The sequence below is a fragment of the Melitaea cinxia genome, chromosome 12 (genome assembly GCF_905220565.1).
Source record: "Melitaea cinxia chromosome 12, ilMelCinx1.1, whole genome shotgun sequence".
Classification (NCBI taxonomy): domain Eukaryota; kingdom Metazoa; phylum Arthropoda; class Insecta; order Lepidoptera; family Nymphalidae; genus Melitaea; species Melitaea cinxia.
In genome coordinates, this window is record NC_059405.1 from 3,240,454 (window position 1) to 3,264,870 (window position 24,417).

The 24,417-nt window shown below is 38.6% G+C and overlaps 1 long non-coding RNA gene across 1 annotated transcript; it reads left to right on the plus strand.

The window, feature by feature from the left end:
- Positions 1-23,250, plus strand: LOC123658479. Its single transcript, XR_006743884.1, has 3 exons — positions 1-12; positions 9,646-9,653; positions 23,163-23,250. It is a non-coding gene; the product is annotated as an uncharacterized LOC123658479 (long non-coding RNA).
- The last annotated feature ends 1,167 nt before the right edge of the window (positions 23,251-24,417 follow it).

A 24,417-nucleotide genomic window follows, 5' to 3' on the forward strand; every position in this document is an offset into this window, starting at 1 on the left:
TTTCGCCTAATCGTCGCAATAAACACTTAAGTGGTCGGTTTCTGTGATAATCACGGATGTAATTTTATATCACTCGAGTGAAATTCACTAGATTCTTTCTTAATATCATCTAAATTATAGTATTTTTAAAACACTCGATATTTTATCGCATAACATTGTCATATAAAGTTTCTTAGATATGTATTACTTTATCCGAATTCATACTTAAAAATAAATAAATAATAAATATGTTGAAAGTTATCCTTACACTTATGTTTTTTAATTATTTTGATTTAGCAATTCTTATCTTTCACAGTTTTTTTTTTCTTCTTAAGTTATCATTATTTTAACAGTCAGAAAAACTTATCTTTTATTACTCTTATGAATAATCCTACTAAGTATTTGACTATAGTTTGTCCGACTTAACTAATTAACTTGCTCAAAAAAACTACAATTAATTATTTTACCATCGTAAGATATAGCTAATCATTTGTTAAAGGTAGATGATATAAGGTATATAGAATAGGACCCCATTGCAGTTACAAATTCGTCGGCAATATTCCCTTTCATCAAAGGCATTACCGAGAGGACCGACGATTCGCAGATTCTTCATAACTAGGCATATTTTCCTTGTTGCATGTTCGTTACAACAAATTGCTATGAGGTCATTGCCAGGCGACATGTGGAGGATTTGGTCTTGTGTTTTTCAAGTTATGTCCTTATAATAATAAAACTTTTTGTATAAAAAGAGTTTTTATACAAAATAGATTATAAAAAGATCTTGACATTATTATAAAATCCAATGTTACATACATTAAAAAACTTTTTTTTAAGCCTTTAACACACACAGTCGCCTGTTCTGACTCGGAACCTTAATAAATAAATAAAATGAAATTAAGTTTTCTTTTTTTTGATATTATGATATAAAAAAATGTTTAGAATTTTCTAATGTGTGGGTAACACAAAAAAAATCATACAAATTAAAAAAAAATAATAATAATTTACTTCGAACAACTTGGATGCATGAAATTTGTTATTAGAAGACAGACAATAATTAAAAACTTATATTAATGCCTACGTTTTGTATTTCAGAGATAGATCATAGAAGAACAACACATCCTGGCCAAAATTGGGAGAAGCATCGGGGAAACACCCCAACCCACAGAAGATGACAGCTAAATTAATAAAATACGTCGTGTTCCTGTGGTGAGTAAGGTAACCAGAGCTCCGGGGGTCTTTACCCTCACTAAGAATTAGGGTTAAAAACGCGCTTGCAACACAGGTTACGGTATCAGCTTACTATCACGTGGTCCGTACGCTTGTATACCACTTTTGTACTATAAAAATAATAATTATCTTAAAACCACTAATATGTTAATTGAACTATTACTACTAATATAAATATGTATGTATATATATTTAGGTATATATATCTCTCACGGTCAGTTTTGGACTCACAATCGAATTGGAGAAAATAAGCTTTAGTTCGCAATTTGAAGCATGCAGTGTTGAAATAATACGCCTCAACGCTTTGAAGATTAAAATGTAAATAAAAAAGGCATGGGCACTTAAGAGCCCATGGATGTTGAAACTTATATAAAAAAAATGAACTGTTACATAACACAGGTCTTTTATTTATTTCATTTATATGAACGTCTTATGTAGGTGAGGTAAAATGTAAAGAATTGTACAAGTTTATAAAACCTGTGAAATTCTTTACATTTTCTCGTATTGTGTACTCGTTCACCGCAAACCAACAGTAACCAGAAAAGTAACGTCAAAATGTTCTTTTTCTAAATTATAAAACTAAATATATTGTATAGTAAATGCAACACTAGCTCGGGTAATACTGTTTTATTTTTCCTTCACAGATAAAGTAAAAATTTGAGCTATTGATTCTTAATAATTAGTAAATATCTCACTTCTGAACAAAGATCTTTTCTTGTTTAACTGATCTATGTCAATAACAAATGCTATTGTTATACATCGTTATCGGTTTGTATGAAATAAATAAAAATGAAAATATAAAACCTTCTATTTCTTCCAGAAAATGTAAGTTAACAAGTTAATTAATTTCGTTAGTATCCAGATTGTTTTGTAGTTTAATATTTAATGGTTAGTAGTTACAGCTTTATGTAAAGAATTTGAGATACTTTACGATAATAAAGTATCTACCTCCATATCTAGATATAGTGTATACCTATTTTAAATAGAATTATTTTGTAAGAACCTCTCTGCAGGTAAAAGCCTCCACCAAATCGAGCCAGTTTTCTATGGATTGTGCTGTTTGTGTCCTCGGTTCGGTTTGTATTAGTAAAAATTATTTTAATTTTTGTATTATGGATTTAGAAGTCTTTGTGCTAACAAGTGTAATTTTTATAATTTCATTGAATTGTTAAATATTGTGCTAAGACGTCTTGTGGTATCCGTTTATATTAACAGTATTTCTATTACGAGTATATATAACTTTTATCGAACAATTTATAAAAATTAGGGTACGTCGTCTTATAAACTAAGCACGTTCCGTGTCATATAATAAAATCAATAACTCCTATATTTTCAATAAACAATATAATTCCTCAACGTGGCTCTAATTCTTCTACACCTAATAACGATAGGAATTTATATTGGCTCCCACCCTGCGGCCGACGGGCTTCGCCACCAACGTTATTTTATGAGCCAACCACACATTCCAGTAAGGGAGATTTATTGACTTTCGAGGAAAATTTAAAACTTCCAATTTATATGTGAACAACCAGGCGTTGAAGTGATCGACCACGTGTTATAGCATTTTTATGCTAACTCTAAATCTAATACTCGTCTATCTAGGTAAATTTTATATCTTAAACAATTGTCATAACACAAATTGAACTAAAAAAAATAATGAATGTCACGACAATTTGCAAAATAAAATAATAAAATCATATGAACAATAAATAATACTAAATAAAAATAAATAATTTTAACAATAATTTCATTATATTAAAACTAAAACAACTAATTGCAATAACACAATGTCAAATATTAATAAAAAATATTAAAATAATAAATAATATTAAAAAAATAAATAATATTTAAAGCTTTCTCTCCGGCATTTGTATCGCAAGGTGTCTATCGCAGCAATGCCGGAGGTAGAAGCAGTCAAAACGCTCCGGGATCATCTTCAGCACACTGTTTTGGCTGCCCCTTACGCTACGCACAAAAAATTTAAAGACAAAGAATTAATTTTCAAAACATTTGAATACCGGTTCGAAAAAACGTTTACTTACCTAACTTGAGGTACCATAAACTGTCATGTCATGTCTACAAAATGTTTAACGAAGGCACACAACTAAATGGTGCGGTAATTCCTCGTATATTTAGTACGTGTAAATATTGACAGTGAGAAAGTCAATAGGCCAGAATCGCCTGTAATTAACTTAATGTTTTATTGCCTATATTTAGTACCTAGACTAACCAAATACACAAATCACGAAACCCTTAAATAAGGTGACACCTGATTCCCGCTAAATAATTGCACTTGCTCGCCTCAACTTACACGATAAGGGAGTTTACACATATAAGACTATAAAGTACTAGTTGATTATTCATTTAAATATCTTGTTTTTCGATAAATATCTAGAATTTTATTCTCACGATAATTTGATAAATATGGTTTAGTTGAATACTAATGTAACATAAATCTAAATAAAAAGTTTTCATTTTGCCTTTAAGATGAGTAAACATACACAAGTAAAAAAGTAGATAATTTGTTGAAATAAAACCGACTTCAATTATATCAATAGTAATACAACGTAGATAGAAGAAGATATAGTCAAGTATATACGCGTTATCAAAGATTACTCAAAAAGCTGTCATCAATTCTCAATCAAATTTTGACGAGAACATAATATAAGCAGCTTATGATTAAAATAAAAATCATCAAAATCTATAGAATCAGTAAAAAGTTATGAGGTATATTACAACGCAGCGCTACGCTTCAGCCTGTAATAAATATCCCACTACTGCTCATAGGCCTTTTTCCCCATGTAGGAGAAGGATCAGAACTTAATCCACCACGACGCTCCAATGCGGGTTGGCGGATATATTTCCTACTATGAGTAAGGATCGCTCTCAGGTGGACATGATAACAACCGTGACCGACGGCTTAACGTGCTCTCCGAGGCACGGTGGGGAGACGCACAAGGACTGCACAAACACCCAGACCACGGCAAACACCTGTATGGCCAATACAAATGTTTGTCATATGCGGGGATCGAACCCGCAACCGCCAGCGCAACAGGTACAATCCATGGCTGTGATCTTTGCGCCAACGCGGCGTGCGTTACAACGCAGGTTAACGAAAAAATAGTAAAGTAAATATGCATTTCTAGATATAACTCTAGAAGTAATTGTCAAAAGCTGATTAAATTTAAATAGGACTACATGATAAGCACCACCTTTTTACTAAAAAAAGAATCATTGAAATTGATCCCCCTAGTTAAAAATTATTTAGTTAGTTTAAAGAGAACCTCATCCTTTTTTGGTAGTCTGTTAACAAGAACGTCAAAAGCTTGAAAGATGACCACTAACTTGCCTATTTTGTTTGCTGATTGGTTTTCTATCTAAAATCTTATAGGGCTACAGTTTAAAAATATTAAAGTGATTAGACAAAATATAATAATATGTAGCAATTATTTACCATATTCATAGCAATAAATAACAATCAACAAAAAATAAAAATATCATATATGTTAATAGGCTAAGGTTAAGATGTTTGCGTCCCTTTTAATCTCAGAGTAAAAAACTTATCAATTACTCCACATAAGTTACAGATCATTTTATAGATAATTGCTTGTTCTACCGGCATCAATCACTAAAAAAAAATATTATGGCTTTTGATTTTGTAAATTTATTAATTAAAAATTATGCGAATATGACGACTTTAATTTTGAAATAACGCCAACATGATTAACAGCCAGCAATACTTATTCGTAATTTTGTAAAGTGATAATTATTATACTTATTTAGTACGAATTATTCGCACGGATATAGCTAGTAGTAATAAATATGAATTATTTGAGACTGCTTAGCTTATGATTTTCTTAAACGCTATACATATTCGTGTCTTCACGTAACATACAAATAATATAATACAAGCATTTTGCTTCTAGCCAGGTAGAACACACATATTAAAACTACGTGTTTATTACAAGAGATTATGAAGTAAGCGACAACAGTTTAGTTTTATCAGCTATGTCTGCGGTCGTCCTAATTGCGGTTATCCCATACCCAGATAAGGTTGCAAGTTTATTTTAGGGGTGAAACGCGAAACGCTATAATCGCCTGCTCTGTGCTCTGCTAGGTGTTGTCGAGAGCACTTGTAATTACCGTGTTATTTGCAATTATTTGAATACGAGATGGCTGTGTTGTATAAAATAATTTTTTTCTTTATATTTAATCACAGTCAACGACACTTATGTTCAAATAAACTTGAATGAGTTTATTTGCTATCTTACTGACCTTTGTAATTTATGTTACTTCTTTAATGTATCTTAATTAAATAAATAATAATAAGAATGTGTGTTTTTTTACTAGAACTCTCATTTAGAGTGTCTACTCTAGGGAGATCCCTCATGTCTGAGGATCGAAGTACATATCAACAGCATCATAAGCGGATGATATGCCTCCACCCTCTCCTGTTCAGTGCGTCTTTTAATTCGATAGGAATTAAATACTATATTTTTATTGCAGAACTTACCTGTTGCGACGAACACGATAAAAATATAAATGGAAAACAAACGGTTCAAAATGAAAATTTTTCTCAATTCTAAAATTAAAAGAAATATGCAGATGTTATTATAAATAATGACTGTCCAACTCCGGACGAAAGTCCATTTTAAATTACATTATTTTCGTCGTCAGAAACGCCAAAGGTTGTTTGGAAACAATTCATCCGAATTTTATGAAACAAGTCAAAACTTTATTTTACGAGAAAACTTTCTAAAATTAAAAAAAAAAAATCCGTCTCGCTTTCATCATCTGAAGCGATATTAATTTTGACTTCAAGTTTTTTTGCATTTTATTAATTTGCTTATTTTTTGTTTTCGTTTATTAAATTAATGTACAATTTAAAATTAACTTTAAAAACAATTTCGTCGTGAAATGAAATTCTTTTATATTAAAAATTAGTTAATCATACTATAAGACCTTCGCGGTGTCATCTGCAGTTTTTCAAAGCTTGTTAGATTTGCGTTTATAGTGTTCGCTTCCAATCATACGAGTTATGACGAGTAGTTTTGTACAATTTAACATTTCCCAAATTACGTTTTACTCGTATACGTATTAAATATTATGTGTATTTTTTACTTTATTTTTGCGTATGTACCAAAAGCAGTAGGGTAAAAGCCGGATAGTTGCCCCACTTTTCGAAAAAGCTTAATTTTTAAAAAATATGAACTTGCTGAAAATTATTTAGTATGTATCTCAAAACATAGGCCTTTTATCTTCTATAATAGCCTATTTTTGTGTACATAATTAACAATGGTTTTGAATAAATATTGTTTTATTTCACCTCTCAGAAAAGGGATAGTTGCCTACTATGGCGGATAGTAGCCTAGCGTGGAAAATGCTTCGAGGGATACTTGCCTCGTGCGGGGATAGTAGCCTCGGTAAAATTTTTATTTTAGATAGAAACAAATTTATATCAATTAAATTCGTCTTTATTATTTATTTAACAGTCCTTATAATTTACTGAGATCTTTTATTAAGTATAATGTGAAATAATAATCATAACATTATTAAATAGTTTTCATTTTTAATGATTTTAATTATAAAAATATTATTCAAACTTAAAGTTATGTACGTTATTATGAAATATTAGCATTTATCTTAAAGATATAATAATTTAGTAATTAACTTTGGCGTTAACGTTAATTTTTGCCAGCAGCTAAGGTTTCCAACTTTCCACATCTTTGACAATAATTCTTGAATGTGGTGCATGTTTCATGCAACCACATCTGACATGTATCACATAGAATCCAATCTGACTTTGATTTCGTTAAATTGTAATTCTCATAACATTCTACGCAATAATTATCAATTTTTTTAGTAGAAACTTTTTTATTCGTATTTACTATTAAATTATTATTTTTGACTTTTAATATCTTTTGAGTGTCTCTTATCGATTTTTCGTCCTTGTTTCTTTTGATTAGGAGTCCTATGGTGGCTTTTCCTTTAAGCGTTTTTGAACTGAATATATTTTCTTCACTTTCACTACTGTCGGAACTGTCAGAACTGTAATTTTGTAATTTTCTCTTCCTTAATGTTTTTAATTTTTCCTGTTTCATAATATCTGTGTTATCAGATTCAATTTCACTGCCTTTCTTAGCTAATACTTTACCAATTTTATTATTTAGTTGGACACCGGTTTCATCCATATTAAATATTCTATCTGGCTTATTCAGCAAATTATCTCAGTTAAAGTAGTTATTAAGAGTTTGAAAAAATTTGCAACTTCTGTTCTGTTGAGACCCTTCGCTCTTTCAATTGATAAGCCCTCAGCTTGTCTCAAAGCTATTTCAGGATTTCTTTCAAGAAAGCTTTTTAGCCATTGCGGTACAACCATTTTATTCTCATTGTTAAAGCTGTGCTTTAATTTCAAATTTTCGGCAAACTGATAAGCTAATTGACGAATCACAATTCTGTCAGGAGGAAAACCGGCGTCTCCGAGCTTCAATATATGAGCTACCAGTCTTTTTTCATTTTCGAAGCCAAGAACAGGATATTTTCCTAGAAGTGACAAAAAATACAATTGCGTCAGCTAAGAAGGTGTGTAGATAGAATTTTGTATTTATACTGCAGAGCATACACCTTTGAATCGAAAATATACCTTGAGTTAGAAGTTGCTGGTTACTTGTTTCGTAGCGTCTTCTTAAGGTTCGAGAGGATATTCCGTATGGTCGAGTTGATGTTGCGTGGCACCACGCCTGGTTTTCGCTTATATTTACGAGGCATTTTGCTTATCTAGAATAAATATATAAAACAGTTGAGTAGATATTTATTTTAATTACAACAAGTAAGAGTCACAGTAAATTCGAAAAAACAACAAAAAAAATGAAATTCGTCTTTACTTGTTAAAAAATGTTTAGTTTCTCTAGGGGCAACTATCCGCGAAAGTAAGTAGGGCGACTATCCTTTTTGATGCGGATACTTGCCCTTTACATTTGCAAAATAAATAAAAATTATTTTGCAATAAAACATAACAAACAATGTAATTTAAACTCTAATGCATGCGAACAAACAAAAAGTTGACTGAAACCACGATCAGTAATAAAAATATTCAATAAAAATTTCTTACCAATATAAGTATAACGCCCGTCAAAGTTTCGCTGCGGAAAATATTTGCTCACACGGACAAAACACGTGAGCCTATTCCGATGGCTTACATCGCACTAAGGCCTGTGGGGGGTCACTACTTATTGTAGTAAAGCGCTAACACAACTTATATTCCTAACATAGTGTATTAAAAACCGGGGCATGTATCCGTCCGAGGCAACTATCCGGCTTTTACCCTATTCATTTTAAATTGTCCATTTGAGCGCATATAAAAGCAATTTTTAAATTGTTTGATTGTTCAATTTAGTTAAATAAAAAAAATTTTATTTCAAAAAACGCTTATAATGAGCTATTTATTAAATAAATTTTTAGCTTCGTATTTAAAGGATACCGTCCAAGTTGTAATAAATTCCTTTAGTCATTGCGTAATCTGTGTCAGCTGTAGAACTATTATAATAATATAATTTAGATTAAAATGCAACTTGACTTTACATCTTACACCTGTTACAAATAATAATTATTGATAAACAACCAGGATAAACCTGACTCAAAATCATCAGGCTCCTGGAGAAGGAAAACTTCATTTGAAACCCGGAATGGGGTCTCCGTCAAGCATTCGTAACATAGCTCTAAAATGCGAAAGACTCCTGCAGCCGAACTGGTTCCACGCGTATCGACTCGTCGTTCCTGTGGGCCTAGCCAGTGAGGTCGAGAGGGTGGCGCAGAGCTTAGGCAACTCTGCGTTTACCTGAAGAGTGTCCTAGGCGAGACAGTGTCTGTCTGACACTATCTAAATCGTCTGCAATAGACGGACTAAGGCTAATGATGATGATGATGATGAATAAACAACCAATAACAGAATAAGAAAATAGAAAATTAAAATTATTCATTAAAAATTAAAGCACCTTTTTAACATGAAATAGCTGAAAAAATCATAATAGCTTACTTGGATGTTTATCAAAAATAAAATCAAACAGAGTTCACGTGGTAAAGAAACGTTTAAATGTATACGAATCGTTAAGAGCAGCTGGGATATTTGAGTTTGCGAAATACGACGCGTCTGAGTAAATAAGTCGACTTTAAGAAAAAAAAACTTGGCTAAGGTGACGACTTTGGGAGTTGTTCTATTTGTCTTTTACGAGTTATTACATTTTACATTGTAACGACTTACACTTGTCTGTCTTTTACTTGAGATTATATCGTACAACATTGGTATAAGGTGGAAATTTGAAAAGACGCTTTCGAGTAATATTGGTTGTTTTATAGAAGGGTCATAAACATGAACTGTTTATGGACGGCATTTGTGAGTAACGAAGTAATTGATGAAACTTGTACGTGGGGATGTTATAGTTAAGCTTGTGTAGTATTTTAAAATGTTTTAATTCTACTGTTGATATTATTAAAACTCATAATTATTATTATATTTAGTATAAAACTGACTTGAATGTACTAATTTACGCCGTTTTTCTTTGATAATATGATAATATATATGCCGATCGGTGTTTTATTTTTTAATTTATTTATTTAACATTAACACCAACATGAAATACACTAACGAGAATAGAAAAAGAATGAATTTTGAGAAAAATATTAAGTATAAGAGTTGCCTTAATTATAGGTGTTACACACAATTCGCAAAAAGAAAACAGTGTTACAGCTGTGTTATACGATAATTGAGAAAAAGAGAGAGAAGAGAAGTGGGCGTGGATATTTCTTGACTTATTCTCTTTTTTCTTCTCCATTCTCATTTCTCAGTGATTATGCATGGATAGATAGATAAAAACTTTATTAACAATTCAAAATTCCACATACAGAATTAAAAGAGTAAAAATAAAAATAAAAAAGTGACAAATAAAAAACGAAGTTCCTTCGGATAGTATAGAAGCAACACAATTTGAAAAAAATAATGTTGAATTTTATATAGATATATTTTCTAGTTCTTGATTTTTTTTTTAATTTTGTTGATGGGTTTTTATTAAGTAGGTACATAAAAGTATTTAGGAAATTTAGTAGGTATTTTATAAAATAACAAATACCGTAAAATAAAATCAAACAAAATAATAATAATTATTATTATTCAAACTATTAAGTGAAATAAGAAACATGTGTTCTATTTCTTCTTGTTGACAATATAAAATTGCATAAATAATTTAAAAAAGTTTACTAGTAATATTTTAGTTTAGCAAACGTTATATTATACAGCCGTGTGACTGATATTACGTAACTTCCGTTATATATTTTTATTACGGTTTTAGTATCAATTTTTTTTCAGTTCGGTCGCCCGGCCAAATGTCAAGTCTGCCGTAAGGAACTTCGTTCCAATATCTTAATAGCATGTGTGCTGCAGAATAGCAAAAAAGTATGTAACTCAGTACTAAAAGATCAATCCTAGGAAAGATTCACTGATTTTCAGTTACTACCTGCTACGGTGAAAAAGCACAATGCTTGGTTTGTGAAGTTATGTTGTATATATGTACCTATATGATTTTAAAGTGTGTCTTATTAATAATAAAGTGACAAGAATCAATAAAAGGTAAACGATAAAGGTGTTCATTAACTAAATACAAGTGGATACAAACTAGAGGCATTAAATTAAGCCAACTAAGGAACATGCGAGTTCTAAGCTGTCTTTAATATTCAGTATAATAGAAGCATTAAGTCTAGTTGTAAATTTATCCCGCACCTAAAATATGCTTTTATTTGACATTTTTTTTGCACTGTATTACGATTAGAAACGGCAGGTTTGAGAGGTTGCAACATATGTGGGTTACCTAAATGGGTCTCGCTTGCTTAAATCATATTCCTTGCACCAAAAAACAAACTGCAATAAGCAATTTCTATTTATTGAGAAACGAATCAAAAAACTTAATAAATCTTGAGTCAGCTTTCCCTTATTCTAAATTATTCTATTTTCATACATTAAAATTGTTGGTGTTTTAAAAACAGAAAATGTAAAATCGCATTTACAATATTAGTATACGGATTGAATATTGTGGTGTTTCCTTTGAAATTGGAGTCAAGATTATCTGGTATGTTTTACATCAGACGCTTGAGGAAATTCAATCTGAGACGCAACATAATACGGCGAGGGTGTCTCGCTAATCTTATAAGTTTTTTTTTCTGCAATAAAAAAGGTATTATTTTCAACATGGTCATGGCTGAAAAGTAAAATGTTTAAAAAGTTTCTACACCTCACAGGTGTCAGGGACAAACTTTCGCAGTCATATCATTTTACTACTTACATGTGCTCCAAAACAACCATCCTAAATACATACTCCATTAGTAAAATGCCAACCATTTTACTCAGTGGAGATAAATTCCATTCTAACAGAGAACATCTTTCTCCGTTGACTAGACTTAATGAACTAGACTGAACTCTTGAATAGACTGTTGAAAATTTGGCTGCAATAATATTTCATTTTCAATTCGTAGTAGTCCGGAAACATACAACATAAATACCCTACCAAGACAAACATACATTGGGAGTAGTAATAGTAGTAGTAGTTGTGAACTCGATTTTCCGCTAGTCCGTTATGCGTGAAAAGAGGGCTGACTAGTTCAGCCAGCCCAGCTCCTTCCAGAAGCTCAGAAGCCTCCTGGGGCGTTCACAGGCTTCTCAGATCGTCCTTATTTTCCTAAAGATGGTATCTCGGTGTGTGGCTACTCCTTCGCATTCCAGGATCACGGGGGTGGCTGTTTCTTCAGTAGCCAGACATCTCCTACAAAGAGGACTGTCCGTTGCATTCATAATGAATAGTTGATGATTGAGTACCATGTGGCCGGTAGTCGTACCAACAACTATAACACATGCCAACAACTATAAACATACATAGGTATCCTTATATAAATATTTTTCAGGCAAGAACGAATCTAAGTTCGCTGGTATAATAGCCACTAGCTGTGATGACTGCACCAACTCATCATCATGTCAACATTATGTCATTTTATTATTGTCAACAACTTAATCAAATATTTTCAATGATCATTGGTAATTTGTCATCTTTTCATTGGTAATTTGTCCAGATTATAACACTATTATGCTGTGTGATTACGGCATCAAAGAATATAGCTACCCCCTCTTCCCGTGGGTGTCGTAAGAGGCAACTAATGAATAACACAGTTCCACTACTAACTTGGAATCTAAAATGCCGACCGATGGCGGAATAACCATCCAACTGCTGGCTTTGAAATAGACAAACAGATATTTCGATGAATTTATCCCATATTTTCGATTCATCATCATCATTACAGCCTATCACAGTCCACTGCTGGACATAGGCCTCCACAAGTTTACGCCAAAAATGGCGTGAACTCATGTGTTTTGCCCATAGTCACCACGCTGGGCAGGCGGGTTGGTGACCGCAGGGCTGGCTTTGTCGCACCGAAGACGCTGCTGCCCGTCTTCGGCCTGTGTATTTATACTGTGTGGCTACGGTACTATAGAATATAGCTACCCCCTCTCTTCCCGTGGGTGTCGTAAGAGGCGACTAAGGGATAACACAGTTCCACTATTTACGATTACTAGCAAATTTTCCTGTAATTGGTGCGAGAGGGATGACTTATATGTGATATATGTGTATGAAAATTGTATTTCTTTGTGTATTTGAATAATTCAACGTATTAATTACCATTTAATTTTTGCTTTTCACTCAGAATTAATTACTCAATCCATCAACCCATTAACAATAATAAAATAACTCATAGAAAGTTTCTACAGAGCAAAATACCAATATTAATAATTTCTCTTTAGAAAGTTACAGACAAATGGTTAAAGCTTTATTAACTAGATTTACTTAGTGCCTTTCCTTTGAGCCTTTGACTCAAAGAAACATGAAATCGAAAGTAATACCGCAAGCTCGCGGTTAATTTCTCTTTGTACACCATTCTGTATTAGCGAATGCACGCAGATTTCCTCCTATTAACTAGAATAGTTGAGGATTCATTGGAAAGCTATTTTTAACACAATGGAACTATCACTGGAATTTGTTATAGATTTTAATATATTGATATATAAAAAATTAAATAATAGTTATTTATTTGTTGTTTTACCATTATACATTCTAAAACGAAGTAATTAACTTTGAAAATGCGCGTGTCTCGAAAACTATATTGTATAATAATGGTATCATTAATAGAAAGCGTTATTAATTAGTCATAAATTTAAAATGTTGCTAAACAGAGTAAAACTTCGGTAAAAGAAATACCAGTAGAGTTGTGCCACAAAACATAATTGCAAATGTAATTTAGTTATTAAGTGTACAAAATTAATCATTGTCTAATGTGAAAAAAAGTTCCATACAAAACTATGCGTGTCTCGAGAAATGTAACTTCTACGCTTAAAAACTTTTTAAATCGGCCTTTTCTAGGAGTGTATTACAGGCATAATTTATACTAACATAAAATGTTGAACATTTTTGTTTTGTTTAAAACTCGCTAAGCTTAATCTCGGAAGTTACCAGTTTGATTAGTTATTTTAGCAACAGCATTTTCAATGATAAAGGTTGCAGGCTATAAAACATGATACGCCTCATAGAGCGGGATCATTTAACGTAAATGACAACCATTTCGACAAACATTAATATTTATGACGAACGCATACATAAACGCAGAGGAGGTTTCTAAAGACATTCTATAATATAATCGATGTCTAAGCAAAAGTTGTAACTTTGCCATTTATTCAACTTCTTCTGTTTCTTCATAGTAAATCACGTTAAAAATTCTAAATAAATGTAAATTAAAAACAAAATCTTATATATATATATATATATATATATATATATATATATATATATATATATATATATAGGCATAAATATCCTACTCAAAATCCGAAAACTACAGAAAAGGGTAGTCATATTTTTTCCTAACCTACCTGAAGTATTATTATATTAAAATAAAACACGAAAAAAGGGATTCAGGTACCTCAGATGTCAAACATAGCTATCAATCCCCGTTCATCAAATATACAAGATAGCAATCCTTGGCAGCGGCAGTACAGTTGTCTACCTAACCTTTTCTCCTCGAACCCTTCTGCCCTATAGAGCCTTCGAGTTGTTGATGAGCATTTGAAGGCTGTTTCAATTATAATGTAAAGCAAACTACAACTTGTCTTACAATCTCTAAGCAACCAACCCAGACGATATCAATTAATCTGTCAAACCTAATTAAGGATAACCGCATTGATAACTTGATACGTAATTAGAGACGGCTGAACTGTCAATTCCATCAGTCATGACGATTTAACTTAATTGTGATGAAATTAAAAAATTGATTTAAAAAATACAATCCATATTTTGATTCTGGATGCTAAAACTTAAAAGCAGCAAGGAAACATTTGCATATTTTTTAGTTTAAAAAAGAAATAATAATATATTTTTTAATATATTTTTTATAATAATAATGTTATATGGTCCTATTGTTTCGTAAATACGTAGTTTATGCGAACACTAATCATTACAATATTTCGTCCTTATTAACTGCATTTTAAAGGACTTAAAAAAAGGAGGAGGCTCTCAATACTTTTACGCTCAAAACCATTTACTAAGTGTGCCGATTTTGATGATTCTTTTTTTATTCGACTATATGCTGGTGATTGCCTTGTTGTCCTATTCTAATTTGAGCAAGACCTAAAGAGTAGTTTTTGAGTTATCATTAGTAATGTGTACTGCATTTTACCTATTGTGCTGGCGGTTGCGGTTTGCGGCGGACAAACATTTGTATTGGCCGTACAGGTGTTTTCCGTGGTCTGGGTGTTTGTGCAGTCCTTGTGGGTCTCCCCACCGTGCCTCGGAGAGCACGTTAAGCCGTCGGTCCCGGTTGTTATCATGTACACCTGTTAGCGATCGTTACTCATAGTAGGGAACATATTCGCCAACCCGCATTGGAGCAGCGTGGTGGATTAAACTCTGATCCTTCTTCTAAATGGGGAAAGAGGCCTATGCCCAGTAGTGGGATATTACAGGCTGAAGCGTAGCGTACTGAATTTTACTGGTCGGCATAAATCGATGTCAGTTTTTTTTATGTTTGTTTGATAACAAACACAATTGTATAAAAAAATATATCGTAATAACTTTATTACAAGTATCTTCCTATAAATTTTAATTACAAAACAAAAAAAAATTTAATCACATAAATACATCATCACTTCAGCCTATCACAGTCCACTGCTGGACATAGGCCTCCCCAAGTTTGACGTGAAATCTTGTATTTTGCCCATAGTCACCACGCTAGTTTGGTGATCGCAGGAATGGCTTTGTCGCACCGAACAAGCTCATAAATGCATATTGTACATTAATACGTACAATTTGTACTTCAGCGTTATCATTGTAATGAGAATTCTGTTCAAAATTTTATCTGATGTATTTCGCTTTCTAACTTTTGTCATTACGCAACACGGAGTTTAATATTAGAATATAAATCAAGTTACTTCCTATGTGCTGTGTGGCTACGGCACTAAAGAATTTAGCCACCCCCTCTCTTCCCGTGGGTGTCGTAAGAGGCGACTAAGGGATAACAAGGTTCCACAACCACCTTGGAACTTAAGAAGCCGACCGATGGCGGGATAACCATCCAACTGCTGGCTTTGAAATACACAGGCCGAAAACGGGCAGCAGCGTCTTCGGTGCGACAAAGCCAGTACTGCGGTCACCAACCCGCCTGCCCAGCGTGGTGACTATGGGCAAAACACATGAGTTCACGTCATTTTTGGCGTAAACTTGTGGAGGCCTATGTCCAGCAGTGGACTGTATAGGCTGTAATGATGATACTTCCTATGTAAATATTAAGACTTGTATGTGACTTTATAACCGATTGCATGAAAAAGATAGTAGTGGCAATAAAGTATAGACGTATACTTAATTTGTGTACAGTGAGTGTCCTTTGGAAAATATTGCTTACATGTGATTGATAAGCAACTTTAAACTTTTGCTTTAAAAGTCTGACTGGTAAATACCTACTTCATATATACATATTTCAATTTTATAATGTTATTATAAAATTTTATAATAGAAAGAAAATTGGTGTAAATTAGAAACGTCGGATAAGCACGGAGTAAGGTCAAGGAATAAGTGGGTGATGTTAGATCTATCTACGTAAGATTGCCGGCGGAGGCTGGATGAGGATTGGGGAAAACCGGGATACTTAGCACAAGCTTGGAGAGATGCAACAGTAGACTGCGATAGGCTGAAGAGAAGGGGGGGGGGGGGGGTATTCGTAATCGTAGATATAAAATCATACATATATTTGTATAAATTGCTTATTATTATTATTATTATTATTACGGTACTAACAGTCGGTATTTTTATAAAATGATATAGTAAATTACGTGATAGATTTTTTTTCTATAAATGCAAACGCTTATGACGATGCGATAATTAAAACTGTGCCTAATAATCATATATTTTAAGTAAGGATGACGAAATAATACTAGAAAGGCTTACTGTTATTATTAATTTACTCTCTTTGCGCTAAAATAATAATACAAAAAAATTAAGCTAATTTTGTAAGTTGCCTTTAATAGCACAAGCCGTGATAAATTGCAAACATAAATTCAACCCAGTTGCGTAATTTGTCTTATTGTAAATGTGAGTTTTTAGCAATCTCGTCAGAGAAGTTGGAGATTTAAAAAAATTAAGAGGCAAACAAAATGGCAGAGAGGTGTCTCTGCAATTAAGCATAAAGTTTTGTAACTCATACAAATATGAGCAGCATCAGATTTTATTTGAACACGCTAATTTTAAGATCTAAGAATTTAAATTCAAATATACAATTTAAATTTATTCTGGAGAGGCAACTTATGAAGAAATATTAAAATAAACCAGATTTTGTAGGAGCAGAGTACATACTATAAATAACAACAAAAAATTGAACATTTAGTTAGCGAAATAATCAATCCCAAATCATCATTTTTTTGTCTGTTGCTTTTCTATTTCTAACTTCGTTCATTTTACAATTAAGTTATTATAACTTCTCTGAAAATTTGCCACATGGCATTTTTCCTATATAAAAGTTAAATGTATCCTTTCACGAAGTCAGTTTTTGATTATTTCTAAATTGCTACCGAAAATAACACCCAAAAGCTTGGTGTACGTTTAAAAAGTCCTCACATATACCAGCACCGTCAAACGATGTTTATGCTGTCTATTCTTGCTATAAGTTTTAAAGTAACATCCTTGGTAATCAAATTTGGACCTTATCATAAAATTTTAAGCTTCAAAGTACCTCGATACCCAGTGAACAGATTGATCGTTTTAATTTCCGAATAATATGTTCACTTTCTTTTGAAAAGCTGTGAATACAGCCTTTGTATGACCTTGGTTGAACCATTCAAGCACTCAGCCGCAAGCAATACGCCATGATGGAATTTTTAATGGCCCGCGTTATGACAATTTTTTTTTATTGTCGCAACACAATAGAGTGATGTGGTGCACCAGAGGCAGTTTCGCTTAATTGAACATGAATTTTGCACCCGCCATTTGTAATTTCGTTTCATATTTATTTATCGATGAATAATCAATATTTCCTTTTTTCAAATGGAATAAAAAAATTGGTTGTTGTTTCTTTTTTTTTTGAGGTTTGATAGGTTGATAGGTTTTATATTATTTTTTTACTTTCGAAGCCTAATGGCAAAAATATTAAATCATTAAAGACATTTGAAAAATTATCAAAAATGTGTATATTATTTTATATTTAACAAGTGAAATATGTTTTTTTTTTATGTAAGAACGAATGTATTTTAGATGTGTATTATTTACACAGCACATAAAAAGACAAATTAATTAATTGAAGATGTTTGTTGATTAATTATTATCATGCTTGCAGGTCAATCCTAATTATAAGAGATTGTCATATGACCAAGAACCATTTACGTACAATAAATTGACATATTCTAGTGGGCATATATTTTCGAGTAGGAGGACGATGTTAAAAAAAATGGCTATTACAGTAATATCTTCACAATATTTAAAGACAGTAGAATAAACAATGTTCACAAAATAATCATAATTACTACAATTTCTTTGATACTAGCTGCCCGGACAAACTTTGTTCTGTCAAAAGTTAATAGTAAAAATACAATTTTTATTATTATTGACATGTTAAGCTGCCGGTCCCAGCTTGTTATCATATATACCTGAACCTGAAGCGATCGTTACTCATAGCAGGAAATATATCCGCCAACCTACAACGAGGCAGAGTGGTGAATTTAAAAGTCCAAGGCCTAAAATTAATTAGATCGTAAATTTGTAATTTTTGAGAACGTACAAAATAACAGCGTCGCTAGTGGAATGAATTTTACTTCTGTGCTACTTTTGTTAACTTTGGTTTAATCTCGCAATAAAATGTTAACAAAAATTACCGGCTGCGTAAACTCCAGTTTAAGCTCAGTTAAGAACACTTAACAACAAATCGAATGGATATAGATGCGATCGTGTATCTAATGCCATCAGAAACAATTATAGAGTACGTCCTCTACAGAGATAACTTAGTACAAAGATTTATTATATAATTACAAAAATCTAATCTAACTGTTACTATACTTGACAGTAGATGCTGTAAAATATTTGAAAATCAGCGCTGCATACCCTATGGCTGAAATCAATTCTCAGTGGGATGGAATACTGTATTACATATAACAAAATAATTACAAAAAAATCTAAACCTTCAGACCACAGCAAATATATATACGACCATGTCCTATAGAAACATTAGCTATGAGTAGTGATCGAAACCAAGGTTGCTGGCACAACAGGCAATTATTAGGTTTAGGTTTAGAGAACTTTTTTCCTCAATTTCCTCAAGAACATAACAGTTTGTTTGTGTGATAACTGTTGTGAAATCAACAAGTTTTCTACTCATATTGACTGACGGCTAAGCATAATTTTAAAATTTTTATTAGAAAAACACTAAGGGTAAAAAATCTAGAAACTAGCATTTGAGTGGTACAGATGAAGAAGGAGAAGAAGAAATATACTCTATTGTCTATGGTAGCATGTAGGTGGGGGAGTCCCCAAGTGTTTATAGCTACGTCCTCGTCGTCTCCCCTGGACCCTGTCCTGACCCCGGTAACGCAGGTGGCAGGCAGGTGACTGAACGCTGTAAGCTGTACTTGGCTGTGGTTTGTTCTGTCCGTGTGACTACGATTGTGAAACGATGCTTCCTCTACGCGAGAGCAGAGGTGGAGCTACCAAGGGCCCTTCTCAGGGCCAACCCAACGGCCCTTCTCAGGGCCAACCCAACGGGCCTTCTCAGGGCCAACCCAACGGCCCTTCTCAGGGCCAACCCAACGGCCCTTCTCAGGGCCAACCCAAAGGCCCTTCTCAGGGCCAGTCGCAAGGAGATATCGAGGTCTTGGAGGACATCTCCATCACCTCGTTGTCTGAGTCGGAGCTGGGGCGAAAGCGCCTTTACTCGGGAGGCTCAGAAAACTCCGGCACGGAGATAGAGATGGGAGCGAGCGTGGGGGCTAGGTCCCGGCCAGCGGCCAAGAGGGGCAAGGCACCCACACTTACGGGCGCCAGAGCAGCTCTGAGAGAGCGTGTGGAGAAAGACCGAGAGAACGAGTTCGAGACGTCCCTTCTCAAGAGAGTATACAGGAAGGAGAAGGTGGTGGGGGGTCACATGGAGGAGACCCCTATCGAGTTGGACGATATCGAGAACCGGGGGGCTGAGGAGCTGAGGGTGGCTTCTGTGGCCAACCTCAATTTAATCCTCGGCCTGACTGGGAAGTCGGTCAACCTGAAGGGGGGTTATGCCGCCAAAATTAGAAGGGCCGCCGGCGCCATTAGGGACATGCTGGAGTCCCTAGTGGTCCGCAACGAGACGGACGAAGTCCGAAGACTGAAGGCGGACATCTGTCGGCTCACTCGGGAGCTGGAACTGAGCCGTGAGGAGGTGCGGGCTTACAGACGGGAGTTCGAGGACAGCCGCAAAAAGGTGGCTGAATCCACGAGTGCAAAGGAGCCTGCCGACTTAATGCAGGACATAGCTGTTATGGTCGGCAACATTGTGGACGATCGCATGGCGGCTCTTCAGCTCCCGGCTGCCCCTCCTTGCGGCCCCGCAAGGACTGGGGACAGCAGACCGCTGGCGCGAGCCACGAGGGCCTCCGGTGTGGACAATGACAGAATGACGGCGGCCTCTAGCGCAAGAGCGGGTGCGCAATTAAACTCGGAGGAACTCCCCACCCTCCCCAAAGCATTGAGAAAAGGAAAGGGGAAGGGAAAGGGTAAGGGGAAGGGAACGGTTAAGGAGGTGGAATGGACCGCGTACGGTCCCTCCTCCTCAAAGGATGCTGCTCCTCAAGGGAAGGAGGGAGAGGGGGCGAAACCCCAGGAGGAACCGTCGACTAGCTGGACGGAAGTCGTCCGTCGCAAAACGGCGGCGAAAAAACGGACGGATTCAGCTCCGCTGGCAAATAACCCAGCGAGCAAGAAAACGGCGGCGTCAACGCCGCCCGTCAAGAAGGAGGCCCCAAAGCCCAAGCTGGCGCTCCCCCGCTCAGCGGCCGTAATAGTAAAGTTACGGCCGGAGGCAGCAGCCAGGGGGGCCACGTACGGGTCGATATTGCTCAAGGCCGAGAGCAGTATCGACCTCGAGGAGATGGGAATCGGCCCGCTCCGGATCCGCCAATCGGCGACCGGGGCGCGCCTCATCGAAGTGCCCGGCTCCACGAGCGGTGAGAAAGCCGATGCCCTCGCCGCTCGGTTAAAGGAGGCCTTGGCTGAGGAGGCGGAGGTGCTCAGGCCTGAGAAGACGGCGGAGATAAGAATCTCAGGCCTGAGCGACGCTGTCACTGCGGAGCGCCTGGCTACCGTGGTGGCGAAGGAGGGGGGCTGTTCCCCGGGGCAAGTCCACGTGAGAAATATCCGCGTAGGACAAATAGGCTCGGGGACAGCCCACATTGAGCTCCCGGCGGTGGCAGGGAAAAAACTGCTGCAGGCCGGGAGCATAGCGGTGGGGTGGAGCAGGGGAGTCATCCACCTCCTGCAGGCACGTCCTAGGCACTGTTTCCGCTGCCTGGGACTAGGGCACGTTGGTGCCACGTGCCCAGCTGGCACTGATCGCAGCACACTGTGCTATCGCTGTGGTCAGGCTGGCCACAAAGCCGCCAGGTGCTCGGCCGCCGCTCGTTGCGCGGTGTGCGCGGACGCTGGTAGGCCAGCGGGCCACGTGATGGGGGGCATAGCGTGTAAGCCCCCATCAACTCGTGGGAAGTTCCCCCCGCAAATATCCCAAGGGGGGAACCGCGTGGTGTCGGCAGATGCTGAGATGACTGAATAATGCCCGGGCATCTCAGCGTCCTCCAGGCGAACGTCAACCACTCCGCTGGGGCCCAGGACCTTTTCCTGCAGTCCATGGCGGAGTGGTGTGTTGACGTCGGAATCGTTGCCGAGCCATATGCCGTGCCTCTTTGCCCACAATGGGCGGGAGACACCGAGGGTTTGGTGGCGATCGTGGTGAGGCCTGGAGCCGGACCCCCACTCGTCATCAAGGCGAGGGGCCACGGGTATGTGGCGGCGGTTCGGGGAGGGGTGGCTTTCGTCGGAGTCTACTTCTCCCCGAACCGTGACCTGGCGGCTCTGGAACGGTTTCTCGACGTTCTGGGGCCACTGGTGGGGCAGCTAGCTCCACTTCATGTGTTCGTAGCCGGCGACCTCAACGCCAAGTCCACGGCTTGGGGTAACCCGGTTACGAACCCAAAAGGGAGGGAGGTGGAGGAGTGGGCTCTTGCTGCCGGACTGTCCCTGCTCAATGTTGGGGCAGTCCAGACGTGCGTGCGTTGGTCGGGAGGTTCCGTGGTTGACGTCACGTTCGCCACGCCAGCCATCGCACGCAGAGTGGAGGGGTGGAGGGTGGAGACGGAGATGGAGACTCTCTCGGACCATCGATATATAAGGTTCGAGGTGTCTCCAGCTCCCGTACGTCCGGCGTTGTTGTCGTCATCAACGTCGTCCATTGGGCGTAGTCAGTTTCCGCGTTGGGCTCTCTCCAAGCTCAACCGGGAACTGGCTGAGGAGGCCGCAATCATCGGCCGCTGGAGTCTTCCGCCGCTTATGGAGTTTGGGGTGGATGAGGCGGCTAACCGGCTCTGCGACGTATTTAATGCTGTCAGCAGAGCGGCCATGCCACTCGCGAAGCGTCCACCCCTGCGGCGGGCGCTCTACTGGTGGTCGGCCGAGATAGCCGGTCTCCGGGCCGCCTGCAACGGGGCCAGGAGGCAATATACTCGGAGCAGGCGGAGACGCCCCCAGGACGTGGACAGGGACGACAGGCTGCGCAGGATCTACGTGGAGAAAAGGAAGATCCTGCAGCAGGCCATATGCCGAGCCAAGGAAGAGGCCTGGCTGGAGCTAGTTGGGGGTCTGGAGAGAGACCCCTGGGGCCGACCATATATTTGGGCGCGAAACAAGCTCCGCGCCCATTCGGCCCCCATCAGCGAAACGCTCCAGCCGGAGCAACTCGGGAGGATCGTCGGGGAACTCTTTCCCGACGAACCCGAGGGCTTCGTGCCCCCCAGGATGGCTCGGCAGACGCCGGACGAGGAGGAGGGTGTTCCCCCACCCGTCACAGAGGCTGAAATGGAGGCGGCGTTGTCCCGCCTTCGGAGTAAGAAGAGGGCGCCGGGTCCAGACGGGGTGCACGGGAGAGTACTTGCGATCGCTCTCGGGCACCTCGGCAACAGCCTCCGGGAACTTTTTGACCGCTGCCTGCGGTCTGGTCAGTTCCAGGGGGCCTGGAAGGAGGGTCGGCTCTGCCTACTTCCTAAGGCAGGGCGGACCCCGGACTCGGCTTCGTCGGTGCGACCGGTGGTGTTGCTGAACGAAGCTGGGAAACTCTTGGAGAGAATAGTGGCTTCCCGGCTTGTTCAGCACCTGGAGGAGGGCTCGGGACCCGGACTCTCGGAATCCCAATTCGGGTTTCGAGCGCGCCGGTCGACCATCGACGCCCTCAAACGCCTGCGGGCGGTGACGGGTGAGGCGGAACAAGGGAGGGAGGTGGTGGTCGCGGTGTCGTTGGACATCGCGAACGCCTTCAACAGCCTCCCGCACGCAGTGATACGGGAGGCACTGAAATTCTTCGGAGTGCCCCCGTATCTAGGGAGGCTGTTGGAGGCGTACCTCTCCGATCGGAAAGTAGGCCTCGAGAATCGATCGGGGTCCGTGGAGTGGCGGCGAGTCGGCTGTGGTGTCCCGCAAGGATCGGTGCTGGGCCCGATCTTGTGGGACATTGGTTACGACTGGGTCCTGCGAGGCCGTCTCCTCCCCGGGATGGGTGTCATCTGCTACGCGGATGACACCCTCGTTTACTCTCGGGGACGAGACTACAAGGAGGCGGCGCGGCTGGCCGAGGTCGGACTCGACCTCGTGATCAGCCGCATAAAGAGTTTGGGGCTTCGGGTCAGAATTGACAAGACCGAAGCCCTCCTCTTCCGCGGGACCGGACGTAAGGGACCCCCACCGGGGGCTACCCTACAGATCGGAGAGGGGAGGGTCAGGATGAGCTCCCAAATCAAATATCTGGGGCTCATCCTTGACGGAGGGTGGACCTTCGGCCCACACTTCGCTGTGGTGGGACCGAAGGTCGTGAAGGTGGCGAGTGCACTGGGCAGACTCCTCCCGAACCTCGGAGGACCCAGCGCCGCCTGCAGGCAGCTATATTCCGGAGTCTGCCGGAGTATGGCGACGTACGGTGCCCCGGTTTGGGCGGATCGCCTCACTGCGAGGAATAAGGCCGCGCTGCGGTCTGCGCAGAGGATCATCGAGGTGAGTCGCGCGGAGGTGATCCGGGGGTACCGTACGGTATCGTGGGCTGCAGCTACTGCTCTAGCCGGCGATCCCCCGTGGGAACTCGTGGCGGAGGTCCTTGCCGAGACCTACTCATACGTCTCGGGTAGGAGGGCTCTCGGTGAGAACCCCACGTTGGACGGGATCCTACGGGTGCGCCGGATGGGGCAAGAAGCACTAATGCGGAGGTGGGGGGAGGACCTGGCGGAGCAGCCGTATGGCACACGCGTAACGGCTGCCTTGCGCCCGGTCCTTGAGCGGTGGATGCGCCGTAAGCGCAAACCCCTCACCTTCCGTCTGACGCAGGTTCTCACCGGGCACGGTTGCTTTGGTGAATACT